A 22,103-nucleotide genomic window follows, 5' to 3' on the forward strand; every position below is an offset into this window, starting at 1 on the left:
GTGACACTGTTTTGTGCGTTTTTCTTCTTCTTTCCTCTACCTCTGTTTTCCCTCAACTCCTGACCGCACTCTTGCTGGTCAATTATCTCCTCTTCCATGGCAACCCCTTCTACTTCCTGTCACATGCATTCTGTTAGCCTCCTCTTGCTGCCCCCCTTAGGATCTGTTCTTCTCTTTCCATTACCAGCTTTATGACTTACACACTCCCACATATACATACAAACAAAACAAATTATAATAAAAAACTAAATAAATGAAGTATAGACATTTAAATAAAAATAAGTATAAGTGAAAGTAAGAAGATGAAATAAAAGATACGTAACATCCGCCACTATTTCTCCCTAGTGGAGGTGAATGCAACTCCTTCCCTGCCGCTTGCTGTCTTTGAGAAGGCGCTGCAGGTGGGGAAGATGGTTGCTAGTGGAAGCAATTCAAGCAAGTCCAATGCTTAACGTCCTCCCTGCTAAGAGCAGTTTCTCCCTAGTACTCACTGTCTTTGAGAATCCCCAAGCCTGAGATCCTTCTCCCCGACCTGCGTGCTGTGCTGCCCTCCAGCTTCCCTCACAGGACTTTCTGTGCCTGTGGCTCAGAGGAGGTGAGGCAGGTTTTCCTGGGTTGGGCTCACCTTTACTGCTGGGCCACAGGTGTTCTCTTCCAGGTTGGGTCTCAGTTGGTCCTCTCCCGCGCTCCACACCCAACTGGGGATGCAGTCTCACCTGGTAACGAGGCTGTACCAGGATCTACACACCGCATGTTGCACGTTCTGTGTCTTACCTCTCTGGGGCAGAGTGCTGAGTGCTTCTCACTGTGGTTCCTCCAAGCTGCTCTTAGAGAATCTCAGCTTCCATTTCCTCTGGGGCTGCTGCAGCTGACCCTCCACCCAGAGTAGATCCAACTCCCAGGGGCATCTCAGCAGCTCACCTCTGACCGACAGCCCTTACTACACCTGTGTTTGCAATGGGACAGGACCACACTGGTAGCTATACCTGGCCCGTTCTGTGAGCAATGTAGTGAGGCCACAATTGTTCCTGGTGGGAAGCATTTTGAACTTGGGGACATAAAAACAATGAACAAATATGATTAGTGATGATAGTATTGACAGATATAAAGTCATACGCAATCATAATTCCTGTCCTGGAAAGTGACTTCATATTGATCGGGATTAAGGCCCTTTGATACAGGTTGTTTATCTAATGTTCCCTAGATGTGATGGAGCACATGATAACCAGTGGGGCATTCTGTTGGAGAAGCAATTCTAACAGGGCTTAAGAAAATTTTCATTTCTCTCTGCTAACATGAAAGTTGTTCATACTTTAGCAATTAAGAACATTTCAAAGGCCCTTGTGGTGACCAGTTATGTGATTGGCGGGGCTGGGATTTAAACTGCCTGTTTCCCCAGGCAACACAATTTTTAGCAAAATGCTTTGTAGATATTGTGCAAGGCCACCTTCATCAAGTACTTAGTGGCACACACAGGAGCCTTAGCCGAGATGGAGGTTTGACTCTTCCACGCTCCCACCACACTATAATCTGGTGCACATTCCCTCAGGTCCCACAACTCTAAGCTCTTCCTCACAGGGTATTCTTGATCTCAGCCCCAAAGAATGCAGGACATAGGGCAGCTGGTGTCTTTGTTCTTACTTATTGAGGGCCATACTCCCAGGAATCAAGAGTAAGGGTCGGGGGAGAGAAGGCATTGGAAGAACAGCTGGTAGAAAGGTTGTTATGGAGATGACTGTCTCTCAAAGATCCCTGTTGACAGCCTGTCAAGTTTCTTTATCAGAGTGGACAGAGGATGTTCTTGGAAGACCAGCAGAGTTTGTTCCTGGGCAGGCAAATCTGTTCTCATCTGCCTTGGTTGCCCATAGCAAGGCATCACTGCTTTCTCTGGAGAATTGCCAGAGTCTCTGCAGTACAAAGTTAAGTCTCCAGACACAAGGGAAACCCACAGCCAGTGACTGCCTGACAGGAGTTTCAAAAGACTATCCCTTTCCTCTTTCACGCTGCAGAGAATCCCATGGGGCCCGGCCGAAGCTAGTCTCTGACTGAGATAAATCTTGCTTGTCCCTTCTCCCATCCTAACCTGCTTGCTTCAGATTTTTTTTCCCTCTTGGGAGTTCTTCAATAAATCACTTGAAAATGAATTTCTGTCTCACGTTCTGATTTTTTACTTCAAAGAGGAATAATTTATCCACTGCCTCCTGTCTTACTTGTTCCTGAAGACATATCTAAGGGAACAGAGGAAAGGGATTTTAGTCAGGCACGAGGTGACATGCCAGCTCCACCCATGTGAAGTTAGGAGGCACTTATTTGGAATTGGATTAATGTGCCAACAACAACTTGAACCAGGAGCAGACGAAGCCATGGTTGCCTAGATGGCATGGAAGAGAAATCTGTTGCCTTCTACCTCTTGGGCCTCTCACACACACTCGATTACTGCTTCCAACCAGAATGTGGGATCTCCAGTCTTGTGATGGCGGTAATGACTTCACTTCTTCCCCAATGGGGCTGCACAAGTGAATGGAAACCCTTCAAAATGGCAGCCAGCCTGGAGGGAGGAGCAGTAAAACAAACTGTAGTTACAGCTGCTGCTGTTGGCTCCCAGGCATTTTATATTAGATATTCATCTTGTCTGCTGGCTTCCTGATTCCTCTCACGCTTTACATCACGTATTGCTTGCCAGGGAGGATAGTTGAGGCTTCTATGGAACTAAGTCCTGGCTGCCTTGCTTTTATAGTAGTAGGTTTTTGTGACTGTTTATGATAGTCCCTGTGAGTGGGAACATGAGTCATAACCTGAGTTCCAGATGTTCTGTGTCTGCCCGGCCATTTTAGAAGGAGCACTAGGCGATGCTAGTAATTAGAGTTCATCATCTGTACCTTGAGGAACCAAAGTGACAAGATGCTTATAACCTTCATTAGATATATCATTCCCCTTACCTCATTTGGGGGACCAGGCCCGGAAATATGTTGAAGATGGAAGAGCACACACCTTGTAAGTAGGTCACTAGGAGGGATGGTTTATGTGACCAATTCTAACTATCCCTTAGGCTAAAGATATACATTCTAAATTTTGAGAATATAGTTGTACATTGCCACTGTGTCTTTAATTATAGCCATTTAACATGTAAAAGTGATTTCTGAGGTCTACATGTAACAGGCTACTTACCATTCTATTAGAGGAGCTCTTTCTTGTGGAGTCCGAGGCAGGCTATTGCCTTCTGCTGTCTCTTGCCTCTGTTATTACAGAGAAAACACACACATACTGGTACCATGAGCATCTTGGTGGTCCATATTACTATTTATCTATATTTGGTAAATATTGTATATATCTGCCCCCAGAAGGGTAGCATGGACATCTCAGTTAATATAGTGATGAAAGCATGAGAAATCATAAGTATCTCTTTGATAAGAAGTTTTGATAATTAAATAAAACATCAAATTCTCTAAATTATTTGCTCCCTAGTTTTCTTTTCAGGGTACTGCCCATTCCTGGCTTCTTTTCTTCCACGTATTGCCTAGAAGCCTGTGGTGGGGCAGTCATCTGTGTGCTTACTAATACTCTCAGCATCAGAGACAGCAGCCATTGAATCCTTCCTGCCAGCCCCCGTCTGGTTATGCTTTACTTTCTTCTTTGTTGTGTCTTAGGTGCTGAGAGGTTGATTGAAATTGGAATTGAAGAGTCTAATACCACACCAACAGTGTCTACTCTAGCTTGTAACCCCAGCAACCATTAATGAGGGTTTTTATTCCTTACATCACCGATTCCAAACATTTACCTCCTTCCTCCGAAACACTCAGCCACTGTTGGCCCTGATCTCTGCATACAAAACTTTCATTTTGCCATAGGGGGAAAATCTGTCAAAATAGTTATTGGCTTTGTTGAATTCCATCTTTCTCTGCCAATTATCTATGTCTCTCCTTTCTCTGCCAATGATCTATGTCTATCCTATCACCTACTCTTCTCTCAACTAGGGGAGGTAGCCTTACACACACTGTAGTTCCAGCATTCCAGAAGTAGACAGGAGAACCTTGTCTCTAAAACAAACAATACTGGAATTAAAGAAGACTCAGTGATAGAGTGCTTGCCTAGTGTGTTCAAGGCCCAGACTCAATTCTGAGCACTGGAAATAATCCAAGCAACAATAATACTTATTCATTTTGCCAAAATACATATCTTATAATAGAATAAAAGTATATGAATGAGTAGGGAAATACTTGAGAGTTTTCCCCTGAGACAGAAGGACAGTAGATAATGAATTACATAGGGGATTCCATTTTGTCTATGAAACCACTTTCTTAAATGTATATACATAGTTACTATGATTTTTGAAACAATTAACAATTACAAATATGTCCTAAACTTATCTAAAAATAGTCTTAGTTCTTGCTCCTCCTTGTCAGTGTTTCTGAAAGTCTTAGCAAATCAGCAGCCCTGTTAGAGAAAGAGAAGATTTTTAGATAGAGCTATAGGGTAAAACTCAGACTGTGACTTCACACAGTTCTGGACCTGCATGTCTCATCCTTCAGCAGGTTGAACACATAGCTCGATCAAATGTGCTGAGGATTTCAAATTTAGCTTGCAATATGATATCATTCAATCACTAGTGATTCTTTGACTAGCTATGATCCATCTCCAGTCCATAACCACCTCAGAGCTGCCTCTAATCCTATCGGCCACAACCAGCTTGGGCTGTAATTTAACATAAAACATCCAGACATTTTCACCACACACCCTGCTGAGAGCTTAATGTGTTTTCAGCATCCAACTTTTCAAAAAATAATACGTTTTGTAAGAAAAAGAAATCTTATTGAAAAATCCCTAAAACGCCAAATTTTAATGGAATTGAAATTAGACATCTTGAAGTATTTTATATTTGTTTTAAAAAATCATTAAGGTTCAAAGTTGCCTTTCACCCTTGAGAAAATAGACTCACCATTTTTCAGGATCACCCCCAGCTCTTCTTTGGTATTGAAGTTCATCTAAAATTTATAATGTCTTCTCTTAAAAATTAAAACCACTTATCTTGAGCACTCCACCATATGTTATAAAGGAAATTCACACTCAATCTCTAAGACAGCATTCGTTCTACTCCTTTTAACGAAAGGAACGGTGAGGCTACAGAAGAATTAATTCAGTATTTAGGGGAAGCAAAACTTGAAAAATCATAGCTATCTAGTAGGCTTATGTACGATTTTAAAAGAATTTTAAAATCTTTAAAATTTGCCTGACTATGGGGAGCGCCACTCCACACTGGTCACTCACCTCCTCAGCCATCATCCTTCTTAGAGTATGGTCCCACGTCTGATCCTCCACGGTTTTAGCACTGAAGTCTCTGCTTATTAAGAGATGTTTTCTTTTCCAAGCGGTTCATGCCCAAGTGAATGAAGAATCAGTGTGGATTGTTTTGTAATACCAGAACAAAAGCTTTTGAAATTTGTTTTTGAAAATTAGCCATTATTTGACTGATTTTTATCAGCTCATATTTCTACTAAAAGTACCATCCCCTTACTGGGTCATAGAGTATTAGTCTACCTGTCTCACCATGTGACCTTACATAAGAAAATTTGTCCATGACTCGTCTCTATACCAGTCTGCAACTGGAGAATCCCTATGTAAATGGAAATAACACAATCATTGAGTACCAGCAAACTCATCCACTGCCCATGTCAAGTCCTCAAGATAGATACTGAAATTACAACTGCCATTACATTTATAGACATGTGCTGTGGGATAATGGTCTTGCACACTGTAAAGATTTGTCACTCATATTGTTTTAATAAAATGCTGATTGGCCAGTAGCCAGGCAGGATGTATAGGTGGGTGACCAGACTAAGAGAATTCTTGGAAGAGGAAGAGAGTCAGTCACCAGTCAGACACAGAGGAAGCAAAGTGAGAATGCCTTACTGAGAAAAGGTACCAAGTTATGTGATTAAACATAGGCAAGAATTATGAGTTAATTTAAGTTGTAAGAACTAGTTAATAATAAGCCTGAGCAATAGGCCAAATTGTTTATAACTAATATAAGCCTCTATGTATCTATTGTGGGACTTAATGGCTATGGGATTGGGCAGGACAGAAACTTCCATCTACAGACATATGTTTTTAAAAGTAAAGAATACATGTTTAATTCTGTCCCATGTTAGATTGCCGTAGACTGATTGGAATGGCTTTGTCCATTTTCTTTGAGACCTGAAAAAAAATAATTCACTTAAGTATTCTGGGAATTATAATTAGAAATCATAATTTCTAATTTCTAATATGAATTTTCTCAGGGCAGAAATAACTCCACACACATATAGCTTTGTTTTACTATTATGCCACAGATTCTCAAATGAAAAAATATTGCTAGAATTGATCATCTAGGAATAAATGGGAATGTGTGACATTTGAACAGTGTGGGTAAGAGCACATTAAACAGGAGCAGTGTGTGCAGAGGGCTATAGACTTGTGGGAAACTGGGTCCAGGCAGAACTCTGGAGAGATGTAAGGCTTTATCACAAAGATAATGAGATCCCTTAGTGTAAGCAAGAAACTGAATCTTTAGAAAGTTCACTGATAGCAGAGAGAGCCATGAGGAAACTATGTAACCAACAAGCTGAAAAATGTGTTCCATGTCTGCCACATCTGACAGGGTGTTAAGAACTAATTTGTCAGAATGTTGTACTTGGGTAAAAAGATGGACATATTTCAAATGTTTGGAAGTATCATTATAACTCTATTTCCTGTTAAATAACTGTAAAATAATAATGTGCTACCATTTAGTGGTTTTGGTCATCATAGCCATTCTACAGAGTAGTTTATTATCTTCAGTTTTATAGTTCAGCCAACAAGACCATATAAATTAGTTAAGTTACTTCAGATAAAATACTTATCAAGCAACAAAAGAGGGCCCAACCCATGACAACTGGTTCTATTGTAGTTTGAATAAAAATGTCCCACAGAGGCTCCTGTGCATGAGTACTTGGTCTCCAATTGTTACTAATATTTGAAGGAAGTTTTAAACCTTCAGGAATGCCCAACTTTTTGATATTGTGACATGGTCTTGTCATCTACTAATGTGGTGAGCAACATGCATAGCTATCCTGGGATATGTATAAACTAAAGATCGCAGGTTAGCATGCCTGCAAATATTGAAGCTAGAGCTTGTCTGGAGGAAATAGGTCACTGAGGATGGGCCTGGAGATTTGTAGCCTGACCTGCTTCTTCTTGGCCTCCTGATTCATGCAAATGTGAGCAAGTTCCCATTACCACAGCAAAGCCACACTTATGACCGTAATTTCTCCATCTGCTATACTCATCAAACCACGAGCTAAAACAAATCCTTTCTCCATTAAGTTGCTTATCGTACTTTATCATAGTGACAAGAAAAATAATTAAGACAGGCTCCAGCACCCTCACCCCTTCTATTCCACCACAAACTCCTTGCAGATCTCTGAGAGTTTACTGCTGAACCTTCCAAAACACCATCAAGTGTAAGCTCTTAGAAGATATTTCAGTAAAAGTAATATAGACATTTTCCAATTGCCTTATTGTACTAGTCTTCCTCATATTAAAAGCTTAAATAATTTTCAGCGAAAACATACCAGTATTTGGTTACTTTAGTACCCAACCAGGGTAATTTTCAAAGCTAATTCAACTTTGCAGCAAGAAATACGAACACTAAATTATGCTAAAAGTATTTTTGGCTCTTACTAAATGATGCATATAGAAAGGCTAGTTAAAGATGGTCACAGGATTGGGGTGAGGGAAGGAAAATACCTCATTGGTGTCGCCCTTGCTTAAATTGCCTAATTAGTCATGCAAAACGCAACCTTTATGCAATGCATGAGTTAACATTGCTATCCCAACCTTCACTTTTCCATTATCTGACTTTTATGAGCTTAAATGTGCAGTCTTAAAGGTTGCGCCTTGCCATGATTTTTGAATTTAATTAAATACAGCAATAGAGAAAAATTCACATTTTTCAAAACAAGTGTTCATCACTTTAAATCTAGCGATGAAAAGATGAGTCATCAATATTCTCAGAGAAAAGCTTTTGGCTTCCATGGCTGATGTACTATTAATTTTTCCTTACAGCTAATATGAAATATGTCAAAATTGTATGGATGTAACATCAAGAAAAGATAAGCACTGTTCTTGTTTATATTCTTCATGTTGTTTGGTCAGAGTTCAAAGTCAAGTGTAGATAGAATTTGTCAGTTAAGTGTCAAAGTACTGTAACTTTAAGTTTTGCAATTATTAAAACATATCAAAGTGAGATCTCCCTTCAAAAACATCTTAAGAATGCAATATTTTTTATGATTTAGATTACATATCCTAAAACTATATGAAGTACCCCAGATACTAGTATCAAAATTCTATGACACAAAAGATTTTTTTCCTTAAAATTAGAAGAAAATGACCCGTGTTTAGAGTGCATTAATAACACTAAAAAATACATATCATAATGTCATTCCACAGAAGCACTTAACCATGGCAGAAAAATAAGAAAATGATCATGAAATTAAAAGAACAATTATTTGGGATGTATGAGTGGGCAAGAGTAGGGAGAGGAGGGAGGAATAGGGAGATGAAATATATTAAAAGACGTTATATGCATATGTGAAAATGTCACAAGTAAACCCATCACCTTGTGCAATTCATATATACTAATTCTAAAAGCCTATGCCATAGGACTAAATGCTTCCATTGTGGATCTTAGTGGAGCAATGGTCTAGAACTAGATTGTAGTGGACTGAAGAGAAGAGTCTCAAAAATATCACACAGGAGTTGTGGACTATTCATTGAAAAGCCTAGATAGGAAGGGAGAGGAGAGACCCAAAGGAGTGAACCAGAGGGGTCTCCATAAACTGAAGCTACTGCACTCATCTTTGTCTATAGCTTGAGGGAAGCAACTAGCAACAGCTATGACTGACAAAACATCAAGACTGTCAAAGCAGGCTCCATCCTCCAGCTCTCTGTTTGTGGCTAGCTCTGTCTCCAAAGTGTGTTTCCTGAAGGAAACTGTGAGGTAGATCTTGTTTCTCAATTCAGTAAGTCAAGGTATATCTTTTAAGTAGTTAGTTGAGACCATTTGTGTTTATTATTGCTAATTCCTCTGGATTTGGTGGTGTTTTTGTGGTTCATTGAATTATTGTTAGTTCTCATTTACTCTCTTGTTTTCTTTTTAAGTCTATCTATCTATCTATCTATCTATCTATCTACCTATCTATCAATTATCTATCTATCTATCTATCTATCTACCTACCTATCTATCAATTATCTATCTATCATCTATCTATCTATCTATCTATCTATCTATCTATCTATCTACCTATCTATCAATTATCTATCTATCTATCTATCTATCTACCTACCGATCTATCAATTATCTATCTATCTATCTATCTATCTATCTACCTACCTATCTATCAATTATCTATCTATCTATCTATCTATCTATCTATCAATTATCTATCTATCTATCATCTATCTATCTATCTATCTATCTATCTATCTATCTATCATCTATCTATCTATCTATCATCTATCTATCTATCATCTATCTATCTATCTATCTATCTATCTATCTATCTATCTATCATCTATCTATCTTCTATTTATCTGTCATCTGTCTGTCTGTCTATCTATCTATCAATCAATCATCTATCTATCCATCTACCTACTTATCTCTTGCTGTTTAATCTTTTACTTTGGCTTGCTGTTGACTTAATTAATTTTGTGGGACAATTGTTTTAGCTAGGGTTTCTATTGTTGTGAAGAGACACCATGGAACCCTTTTTTAAACTGATTTTTATTGAGCTCTACATTTTCTCTGCTCCCCTCCTTGCCTCTCCCCTCCTCTTCAACCCTCTCCCAAGGTCCCCATGCTCCCAGTTTACTCAGGAGATTTTGTCTTTTTCTACTACCCATGTAGATTAGATCTATGTATGTCTCTCATAGCGTCCTCATTGTTGTCTAGGTTCTCTGGAATTGTGATTTGTGGGCTGGTTTTCTTAGTTTTCTGTTTAGAAACCATTTTTAAGTGAGTACATAATTGTTTTTCTGGGTCTGGGTTACCACACTGATGGAGGAAGGTCATTGGTTAAATAAAAAGAAACTGCTTGGCCCTCATTGGTTAGAAGATAGGTGGGAGGAGTAAACAGAACAGAACGCTGGGAGGAAGAGGAAGTGAGCTCAGACTCCACAGCTCTCCTCTCAGGAGCAGACGCCTCAGAGAGATGCCATGCTCCGCTCTCCCGGGCAGACGCACGTGATGAAGCAAGCCGCCAGGTTAGACATGCTGAACCTTTCCTGGTAAGACCGGTGCTCACAGATTATTAGAGATGGGTTGATCGGGATGTGAGAATTAGCCTGTAAGGGCTAGAGCTAAAGGGCCAAGCAGTGTTTAAAAGAATACAGTTTCCGTGTAATTATTTCGGGTAATGCTAGCCGTGTGGGTGGCCGGGTGCCGGGGACATAGCCCCGCCACCCCTTATTACTACAATACTCAAAATGATGTTTTCTATTTCCATCCATTTGCCTGTAGAATTCAAGATGTCATTATTTTTTTCTGCTGTATAGTACTCCATTGTATAAATGTACCAAGTTTTCCTTATCCATTCTTTGGTCGAAGGACATTTAGGTTGTTTCCAGGTTCTGGCTATGACAAACAATGCTGCTATGAACATAGTTGAGCACATGTCCTTGTGGTACGATTGAGCATCTATTGGATATATACCTAACAGTGGTATTGCTGTGTCTTGAGGAAGGTTGTTTCCTAATTTTCTGAGAAATCACCACACTGATATTCAAAGGGGCTGTACCAGCTTGCATTACCACCAGCAATGCAGGAGTGTTCCCTTTTCCCCACAACCTCTCCAGCATAAGTTGTCATCAATACCATGGAACTCTTATAAAGGAAAACATTTAATTGAGGTTTAGTCCACTATCATCATGGCAGGGAGCATTGTGGCTGGGAATTTGGTTATATGCAGGCAGACATGGTGCTGAGATTCCTACATCTTGACCTTCAGACAAGAGACACTGGACATGGCTTAAGCTTGTATGAGAGTTCAAAGCCTGCCTTATATTCCTCTCTTTACTCAACTATATCACTCCCTATATAGACCCACCTCCTAGTGCTGAGATTCAAGGCATGTGATCCCAAGTGCTGGGATCAAAGTTGTGAGCTCTGTTTCTTTTTGAGACTGACTCAATCTTACGTAGTCCAGCATGACCTTGAATTCAATAGAGATCCATCTGCCTCTGCCTCCCAAATGCTGGGTTTAAAGGTGTGCCATAACTGCCTGGCCTCTATGGCTAACTAGTGTGGCTAGTTCTGCACTCTGATCTTCAGGCAAGCTTATTTGTTACAGCAGAAACAGAATATCATCACACCTAATAGTGACATTCCCATTGGGGACCATTTAATTTCAAGCCACCACAACAATCTTGATTTTCTTTTTAACTCTGATTTATTCTTATATTATACTTATGAAATTATTAATTGGCTGAGAGTGCCTTTTTTGATCTCCTTGGTGTATGGTATTCATTTAACTATCTTCCTCAGTTCTGGTTTGGTGGTCCTGAATTTCCTTAGTTTTGTTAAGGAAATTCCATAAAATTAAGACTCTTAGTCCATAAAATTTAAGACACTTTTGCTATATATCTCTATCGTCTATCTATCTATCTATCTATCTATCTATCTATCTATCTATCTATCTACCTATCTATCTACCATCTTTCTATCTAATCTTGGATGCATGTTTATTTGCTTTCCAGGCTTAAAAAATATGATTCTATGCTTCCTTTCTTGGATTTTGTGGTTTCCAGTTAGGGATCTAATAGTGTTCTGATATATTTGGTTTTTGTATATGAGATGGCATTTTCCCTTTCAGTATTTGTTTATTTATTTGGTTATCTATCTATCTATCTATCTATCTATCTATCTATCTATCTATCTATCTACTTTTGCTTTGTGCCTTTGGCAACATGACGATGATGTGTCATGGATATAGTAGACTGGTAAAAATGTATATAGACTGATAAAGTCTATTTTGGTTTCTGAAATGCCTCTTGTTTTGGTTATCCATTTATTCTCTAGATTTAGAAAATTTCCAGTTATAATCCAGTTGAAAAAAATGTCTGTGCCTTAGATTTTATCTCAGCTTTTTCTTGTACCAGTGCATTGTCTTCCCAGAATTGTTGGAAGCTTTGGCCTTACTTACTTATTTTTCTTTATATGTGTCTGAGTCTATTGTTGTCCTGACCTTATTATTCATAATTAATATTCTTTCTTCTGTTTGCTTTTGTCTGTTGATATTTAAAATACAGTGCTTTTTTTTTTACCGTATTTTAAAATTTGATTGCTATTTAATTTTCACCATTCTGTTTGGTTGTTTCTGAGAGTGTCAGTTTTTTTTGCTTCATTTTGCTTTGTGATTTTGAATATCTCCTCCAGATAATTGACTGTTTCATCTACTTTGGTATCTTTTTTGTTCACATCCTGAATTGATTTCTTTACTTCATTTGTCTGCTAATTTGAATCTTCTGTGTAGTCATTGATCTCTTTTGAAAGTAGGACTCTGCACTGCTTTTCTGGCCACAGTTTTCTCAATTATCTTGGTTTCTAGTACTGAGGAAATATGAGCTAAGAATTATGAGAAATAATGGAAGATATAGATAGATGCGGAACAGCAATGGAGAGTAATAAAAACCTATTTAGATGAGATGTGAGCTAAAACACAACAAAGAAACAATTGATGTACAAAAGTCAAATAAAAAATAAAAACCTCAAATGAGATAGAAGATCTATCATTAGTCTGTATTTTTTTCCAGTTGGTTTTGTAGCAGGCTTTGCAGGTGTGGGAGGGCAGCCTTTTCTGTAAATTGAGCAGTTAGATTTGAATGTCCTTCCTGCAGAGAGAAGTTTCAGTTTAGACCTCTGTTTCCTGAAGGAATTCTCCAATGTGAGACCTGCCTATCTGCCAGCCCCAGTTTTTTTCTCTGGTGTGCTGGGAATCATATTTTCTGTGTTGGTCTTTGTGTGACTGAGGGAGAGTCTGAGGGAGTGTGGCAGGCATCTCTACACGTGTCTCTCTACCTTCTGATGGGGTGATGACTTCTTGCCCTGGTTTCAGCTGCTTTTTCACTGATATCTTACGCTTGGGACTTGAGAAGAGTCACATCTACTTGTGACTCTCTGCCAACCTTATTAAATGTCTCCTCTTTTTGCTTGTCTAGACAGTGGTCAGGCTGTTGTATTCTGTATCTTCTTTAGGTTAGTCGCTCTAGGGGTCTCTTGTAGCTGGGGGTCCCAACTTCACTTTCCTGTGCTAACTCTTGTGCAGTCTGCACGGGCAGTGCTGCTCTAGTGTTTCTCCACTGTCAACATATCCAGCTCTGGATGCACTGCGTCTCTGAAGCTCGTTCAGTCTCTCTCTAGCTAGTTCTTGGACTCCTGTCCAGGAGAGGACAGCACCTTTGTGGCTTCTTCCTAGCCAGGCACAAACAACTCAGGGGGGCTGCTTCTGGCTGTTTCTCTGTGAAGGATCTTTGTAAAACTCATCTGTTACCCTTTCTTCCCCCACCACTTTCCACGGTCCTACTATAACTTCTTTGTGTGTTTCTGATGTCCTTTAGTCTATAAAAAAAGAATAGGAACTATTCTTTTTCCTCTCTAACTCTTTCCTTTAACCAGACCACATGAAGGCAGCTTTTAATTTACCATCTTATGGAAAAGTCCCTCCAGACTCATTTATTATTGTGAGACATCTCTGGCAAGTTATACGTACTGAAGAAGACAAATTGCCGTCCAAATGAGACCCACCTCTCATGCTGCTTTAAGTCTGTGGTCTTTGCTCTGTGTGGTGTGGAGCAGATAGCTAATGTGATCAATGATAGGTAAGTAACTCTTCTGAGGCATTTTTTGTGAGGTGAAACAGAAAAGTAAGTTTAAAACATGTTTTTTTTTCTTCCCTTTTCAGATAGAAAAGACAGCAATGTATTTACTTAATGGAAAAAAATCCGGTCTTTTTAATGTTTAATTTCTGGACAATATTATACATTTATATAATGCATTTTGATCATATTTCTTCCCTCAGTCCCTATACTTTCAAGTTGGAAGGGTAGGAAGTAGGAGGTTCAGGTGAGTGCTTTATAAGTTGATAGGAGCTTGGAACATCCAGTCATATCCACAGTCAAGAGCAGGGAAAGTTTAGTGTGTGAATGTCTACCTCATGGGACTCAGCTAGCTTTCTCCTCTCCAACTACTATCCTCTGTCTTAAGCTTATCTTGAAAATAAAAATAAAATTTCTTATTGCTTCACCTTGGTGGTTATCTACTTTCATGTATGAAAGCTTTTAAATTTAATTTTATTCCCTCAAATTTTCCTCAACCCTCCCCTTCCTTCTACGCCCCTGCCCCCATGGGATAGTCGAGATGGAGGAAGGACGAATATGAGAGCAAGGAAAGAGATATCTTGATTGAGGGAGCCATTATGGGGGTTTAGCAAGAAATATGGCTCCAGAAAAATTCCCAGAAATCCACAAGGATGACCCCAGCTAAGACCCTAAACAATAGTGGAGAGGTTGCCCGAACTGGCCTTGCCCTGTAGTTAGACTGATGATTATCTTAAATATCACCATAGAACCTTCATCCAACAACAGATGGAAACAGAGGCAGAGAACCACATTGGAGCACTGGACTGAGCTCCCAAGGTCCAGTTGAAGAGTGGAAGGAATGGGAATATGAGCAAGGAGGTCAAGACCATGAGCGGTTCACCCACTGAGACAGTGTGCCTGAGCTAATGGGAGCTCACCAGCTCCAGCTGGACTGGAAGTGAATGAACACAGGATCAAACTAGTCCCTCTGAATGTGGCTGGCAGTTGGGGAAGACTGAGGTGGCCACTGACAGTGGTACTGGGATTTGTCTCTACTGCATGTACTAGCTTTTTGGGATCCTATTCTCTTTGGATGAATACCTTACTCAACCTAGATGTAGTAGGGAGGGCCTTAGTCTTGCCACAGGGCAGGGCACCTTGTCCTCTCTTAGGATTGGAGGGGGGGTGGGAGGGTGTGTGGATGGAGTGGGAGGAGTGAAGGGAGTGGGAATTTGGATTGGTATTTTTTTTAAGTAATAAAATAGTAAAAAAAAAGTTACAAAATAAATATATTTTTATGTCATACTACTTGCTGTTTTTTGTTTTTTTTATATTTTTGTCTTTAGAAGTATTTTAAAAATATTTTATTAACTTTTCTGGATGGCAGTGGCATACGCCTTTAATCCCAGCACTCGGAAGGCAGAGGCAGGTGGATCTCTGTGAGTTCGAGGCCAGTCTGATCTACATGAGCGAGTTCCAGGACAAACTCCAAAGCTACAGAGAAACCCTGTCTTGAAAAAAATATATTAATTTCTTGAGAGTTTTATACATTGTAATTTATTCATATGTACTTTCAAGTCCTTCCAGAATTACCCATATTCCCTACTCACCTAGCTTGTGTAGACACTACTAACAGTTTCTCAACCACTGATTTTGCTGAATGAGTCTGTTAGATAATTATTGGAGATTCCCTTATGCTGCATTTGAAAAGCAGGTTTTTACAAATGGACCAGGAACATCAGCAAAGGCTCCTGCATCCACTGTGATGCTTCTACTCCCTGACCACCTAAGATGCTGAGCTTTAGAGTAGTATCTTGGTGACTCGAGCCATCTTTGAATCCAGCTTCAACTCTACTAATAATTTGCCCACTAAGTCTAATTTGTTATTCTGTTTTGTTTGGTTTTTATTCTCTAAGATTGGTCTGGAGTTTTTCTTTCTTTGTTTCTCTCTCTCTCTCTCTTTCTTTTTTTTTTTTTTTTGGCGTTATCCTTCTCCAGTTTGGCTGGATGACACTACTCTCGTAAAATGTTCTGTGTTAGGCTTCTATTTGGTTCTTCTCTTGTCAGAAACATTTTATAAATTTTTTATGGTTCGGAAAATTTACTTATTAATTATCTTTTTTGTTTTCTGATTTCTGATGGTCCTTTCAAGTTCCTTGATAGTACTTTGTTTATATGTTTTGCTGATTTCACTTCAGTTAATTTTCCAAAAACAGATCTATTTTCATACATTTTAAAATTTATTGGCATAGATCTTCATAGATTTGACATGTGATTTGTATCTAAACTGTACTTGTAATTATGTTGCCTTTCATTGACATTTTACTTGTGTTTTCTTTCTCCCTTCCTTTCTTGTTTTCTACTATTCTTTAATTTAAATCAATTCTTGCTGGAATCTTTGCTCTCATAGTTCCTTTTTGGTGTTCATTTTTTTTTTACTCACCATTATTTCATTTTCTCAGTTTGCTTTTATTCTTGGTTTGTTATTCTTTTATAGTTCATTGGATTCAAATCAGATTTTAAAAACTGCTAGGTCTATTGACGTGAGCCAGTGGGTACTAGCACTAGGTGGGTGAACATGTCTACCTGACTTTAGACCTCAGAACTCACATTAAAAGTCAGGTGTGGCTGTACGTGTACCCATAATCCCAGCACTGTTGGGTCTTAGTGGAAGGGGGCAGATACAAAAATATTGCTAGGGCCTACATTGTGCCAGTTTAGTTTAAGTTTTATCAAGAGACCTTCTTCCTAAGGAAAAAAGATGAAAAAAGACAAGACACCTAGCATCCTCCTTTGGTCTTTTCATATGAATCCAGACGTGCACACCTGTACACACATGTTCACATACACCACACCCACACATATACTCACAAACATGCATGGATGATAAAGTGGGCGAACACTTTACTGCCATATTTTCCCCTGCATTTTCACCAGTTGTGTATTTTTGTGTTATCCACCCTCCAACCCACAAAGAAACTTCTCTGATAAGATTTGAGATCTGAACTAATCAGTGGGTAAATCCAATCGTTAAGAGGGTAGTTAGATACTATGGTCATTTAGCAGAATAATAGTAATAGGTTCACTCTTGGATCTTGTAAGCTTCCTAGACGTGATTTCTTTGTCAGATTCACATAACCAGACATACTATCTCCTTAAGTCCAATCCAAAAATAGTTGGTTGCTTCCAAGACAATTGTGCCACTATTGTACACAAGAGACTCTTACCATATCCATCATTATTGCAGTTCACAGGATTCACAGATTGTTAAGATTCTTAATGATTTTTTTTTTACATGAACAGCCTGCATAGTACTTTCTGGCACCATGAAAGCTAGCTAGCAGAGAGGATACTTCATCATCAGTACTTTATTTCCCCATGTTCTGTGACCAATGTGTGCGGTTTCTTCAGCACTAGGGTCTTATCATCATATTCTGGTCGTAACTAACAGCAATGGCAATAGCCTGTATTGTTCTGTGGGTCTCCAGAACACTTCTGACCAAAAGTTAGAGGTATTGCACACCTGAAATTGGGATTTCTTTTTTTCAACATATGGTTTCTTGTAGGAACAAAATCTCCTGCATATAGTAACTTCAATTAAATTCTCTTTTATGAAAAAAAATAAGAAGTTCATAATATGGCAAGTTCCCATACGACTTTCCCTCCCAAAATTTTTAGTATTAGTTATTCCTCCTCTTAAGTCCTTCTGTGACCCTCTACTCTAACTACTTTTCCCAATTAAGCCTTCTTTCCCATTTTCTCCCTATACAACCTAGCACTACTGTCCCTGCTCCCTAAGATCTCATATATGGATCTTAGCATCAGATTCTTAGATCTGTGTATCCGAGTACCTGTGGAATCTGAAGGATCAGTGGTGAAAGGGAAGGAGTTAAATGCTGTTAAACTATATAAAGTGGTATAGTTATTGCCACTATACAGATAAGGAAACTGAAGAACAGAAATAAACTTGAAGGCATGAATGGTCATGCTAGGCAGTATTTGAACTTAGATATGATATTGTGTTCTGAGAGATCATGTTTTGTTTTGTTTTTTTATCACACTATTTAGGGACTCTCTGCAAGGAAGACATCTATCATTTTGAATGTAAACATTTCTTTAGAGTTAAAACCAGGCTTGATGAAAGAAGGCTTTATCAGCCTGTTTTCAAGGCTAAAACAAATCCATTTTTATTTCAATAATATCTATGACCCCCCCCATTTTCTCTCCCCTTCCTCTCCTCATTCAGTTGTCTTTCCCCTACCCTCCACACACAACTACCTCTATCTATATCAGCAGAGAATACCTGGTAGTTGCTATACAAAGTGGGGAGTGTTTCTTAACGCCACACAGGCCAACTGTACTGTACAATTTCACTTGTTTCCTTCAAAATAAGTTTAAAAAATACCTTCTGTCCTGCGTACAATTTCACACTGAAGAACTGAAAGTGTTAAGGATTGATGTGTGGTCGTCCATCAAGAACAGCTGGCTTTCAGGATACCATCTTAAGTGTGTATTCAGGTGTGTTCATCCCCCCCCCCCATAAAGATTAATTTACCATCACATCAATAAAGAGGAGTGATTAAGACCAACATCTGAGTTTGAGGAGTCATTAAAAGCGAGCAAGAGATATTTTACAGGTCAAGGGTTTTGTCTGTGCACTTTAGCCTGGCTTTTGTCTTAAAATGTTGCTCTCCCAGGCCATTTAATTCTTACAGACACATCTTTTCCTCCCGCACGTTTATTTATTTATTGTTCTAGAGACTGGGTGGAGAGGACTGACTGTAATTAATTCTTTTCAGGATAAGATCTAAACTTGTGACCTTGTAGCTGAAAGAATTTATGTATGTCCTTATCTTCAGAGTTATTTTGGACCATCACTGCATTTACTGCATTGAGCTGAGCTCTGGAACTGACGTGCAACATTAGAAGTGGCATTCATACAATATTTTTAAATAATAACTGATCATTTATAGAATAGCAAATGCTTCCTTTGGGCAGCAGAGAACTTCTCTGTAACTATTGCACAACAGTTTCAGACAGCTGCAGAAAGCAGTCCTTTTCTGGTATATTTTGAATGCAACCTTAGGACCAGACTTAACAGTCTAGAGGTTGACAGAAACTAAACTTCCTCAATGACCTTTGGAGCTGACCAGGTGGGTTAATCTGGCATTAAGTTCCCCCAAGACTTGTAAGTTATCAGAATTTCTCTCAAGGCTAATGTTGGAGGAATCTAAAGACCTCCTTTGCCAAAAGCATTTCTTCAAATACTATGTTTATCATCTGGTTTGGATAAGGACTTGCCAAATGTCAGAAATATGTAGATAATTATTCTATTCTATCTTTTCCCCTCCCTCTTCATCTCTTTCCCCACGAAAGAGTTAATTGCAAAATTATATAAATTTGTGATACAAATTGAGAAAATTCTGCCATCTATGTATATAGGAATTACTGTGGGAGTAGAGACAAGAAAATTATGTGCCTTAACTTGTAGCTTCAGGGGTGTCCATAACAGAGCCATGCCTTGGAAATGAATTTTCTCTCCCTTCAGAATAGATAATGTGGGAGATTCCAGGCAGGGAATTCAATGCATGCCAAACGAAGTTTACTCCCTCAAACACCTGTTACTCTGTTTGTATTTTTTCCTGCCCCGTGTGTTTTAAATGTGACTTGGTAGTAGACATGATACACTATTTTTCTCCTTCCCTATTAGGACTTTAATTTTCATGAATTTAATTTATACATACATCTCTTTCCTTGAGTTACCTGTTACTTGGTTGGAATATCAAATCTGCTATCCTATGATACTTTAGATGGCAGATGTTCTAATTATCTATTCTGAGTTGGTTCAATCTTGTGCTCAGATTGAATAGTGTGCAAATACTACTGTTACCTTGTAAAAATGACACAGGCATTTGGGTGTGAAACCTGATGGAATATGTGAGCCAGTCCAGTTGGGTGACTGGGTGGCTCAGGTGTAACTTGTATCTTGTGTCAGGACTTTCAACTACGACTCTCTTGAATATGGCCCATAATTCAAACGTCTCCAAGAAAACAGCATAATCAAATGGTTAAAATTCAGAAAGAGTTTGATTCAAATCATGGTAGTTTTTTACCACTAACTATGTGACCTTGGACAGATTAATCACACTGAGCCTTTGTTTCCTGTGTAAAATGGAAAAAAATCATAAAAATATTTAGTGGGTACATCTTATGTGGTATGTGATGCTCCCATATAATATTATAAGAACTATGGGATTAAAGAAGACGTTAGGTGGCACAGATTCAGTGCCTGGGTTAATAGGATTCCACAGCCCTTACCATCTCTCTCTTAATTCCTTTTAGTTTATCAGTTCCATTTATTAGAAAAGGATAGTTATACTCTGGGTCCTTTACAGACTCTTCGTACACCCTGGATTGCAGACAGTATAGGTGCTTATTTGACAAACACAGCATTTATAAAGCAGAATTATTTGAGAACCTTTAAATTTAACTTACAGATTTTTAGCTGGCTATAAACTTGTCATCCGCTGCTATATTACTCGAGGCTTGTGCTTTTTGCTTTGCTTTACGTTAGACCCACTTGGGGTCACTTAAATGTCCAGATGCTCAGGCTGCACCTCAGACTAACCACATCAGAGTCTGCATGGTGATTACTTATTAGCGTTATTTAAGGCTCATCTGGTGACTCTAATGTGCAGCAAGGGTTGCAGGTTTGAAGCTCATTTCATCTATCCTGCAAACTGTGTGGTCCTGAAAGGCAATGGATGTCAACCCTAAATTCTAGGAAGCATCTTTATTTTCTCTAACTTTCAGACCCTGTCATCATCATCTGGCTCTGTAGCTCTATTTTGCAGATTGGAACCAGTCAACTTCAGGTCCTTTTTGTGCATTCTTGGAGTTCAAAGACCTCCTTGTAAGTAAATGTGCAAAATTATTCCCAATGCCTGTGTTCTGGAATGTTGGAATTTCTCTATAAACTATGAAATGATAGTTTTTTTTGTCTCACTCTCTAGAAATTGAGACTATAGGTTACTTATCTGCCAGAGATGTTTTGTGTTATTTTGTAGCTGAGTTCAAGATCAGGTGAGAACTGCCCAAACTTAATATTTTTGGTTAGCCGTTTGGTCATTTCCCCTAGAAAGGCTATTTCTTTAGTGTTTCTGTTTAGGAAAGTGTTCGCTCTAAATGTAGAAACACAGATGTGAAGAAGAGAGAAACAGATGTGTTGTCAGCTACAAGTATGGACAGGGCTTGGAGGCAGCTAATGGTGTCAGTGATCACTTCAAAAGAGTCAAGGGTAAAGCTGAATAATCTCTACCAATGTCTGACCTACGTTTCTAACCTGCAACAAAATGTTTAAGCTCGCATAGTTGGAAGTCTCTGTTGTACGATTTTAGTTGTTCAATGGTCTCAATAAAACCCTCGTGTGTATGTTTGCAATAATGTATTTGATTTGTGAGACCGAGTGTCCCGTCTGTGTAGATCATCCCAGGAATCAGTTCATTTCAAACCCTTGTCCCTTGATTGTTTCCCGTGAACTGCTGTGATGAGATGCTCGTGAGTGACTAATACAAACTAGGTCTGAAATCACAATAACTGGTTGAACCCTTGCCATCCGCTTAGGGTTATGCAAACAGCTTTGTGGATTTCACAGGAGGCAGAGTTTTAAGCCCTTTGCATGAAATGATGATGTAAAAATCCCTGAGCAGAAATCAGTATTAATAATCCTGCAACTGTTTTATTATAGTGATGATAAGAACCAAGGCAGGCTCCTGAAATCATTTCTCTCCAACTCTGTGACAAATGTGTTCTTTATTGTAAGATTCAGCCGTTCCAGGTCTTCAGTAACGTACAGCTAATGGGCACGGTGACTTTTTAAAATCTCACTATTGTTAATACAGTTTACTTAATTCAGCCTATTTAGTTCTTCCCTTAAGGTAAAGTCACAAATTAATTACACCTCTGTTTGCTGTTGTTCTTGAATTAACTTGAAAAAGAGCATTTTGAATTTCTTAAATTACCCCCAGCTAGTAATAGTCTATACAACCTTTAACTCTCCATGAGTTACTCAATCTAAATCACCATTTCTTTTTGATGGCGCTCTTTGAGTTCAGCAGTCTTATTTTGAGTAGCCATTTCCTCTTGCTGCCTTTACCCCTTTAACAGCTTTTTAATCTTATTTTTTGAAGATATTACTTCCCTTATGAGCTGACCTATTGCTAAACACACTTGACACA

Source organism: Microtus oregoni, unplaced genomic scaffold (genome assembly GCF_018167655.1).
Source record: "Microtus oregoni isolate MIOR12 unplaced genomic scaffold, Mior012 000009F_ref0000495, whole genome shotgun sequence".
NCBI lineage: Eukaryota > Metazoa > Chordata > Mammalia > Rodentia > Cricetidae > Microtus > Microtus oregoni.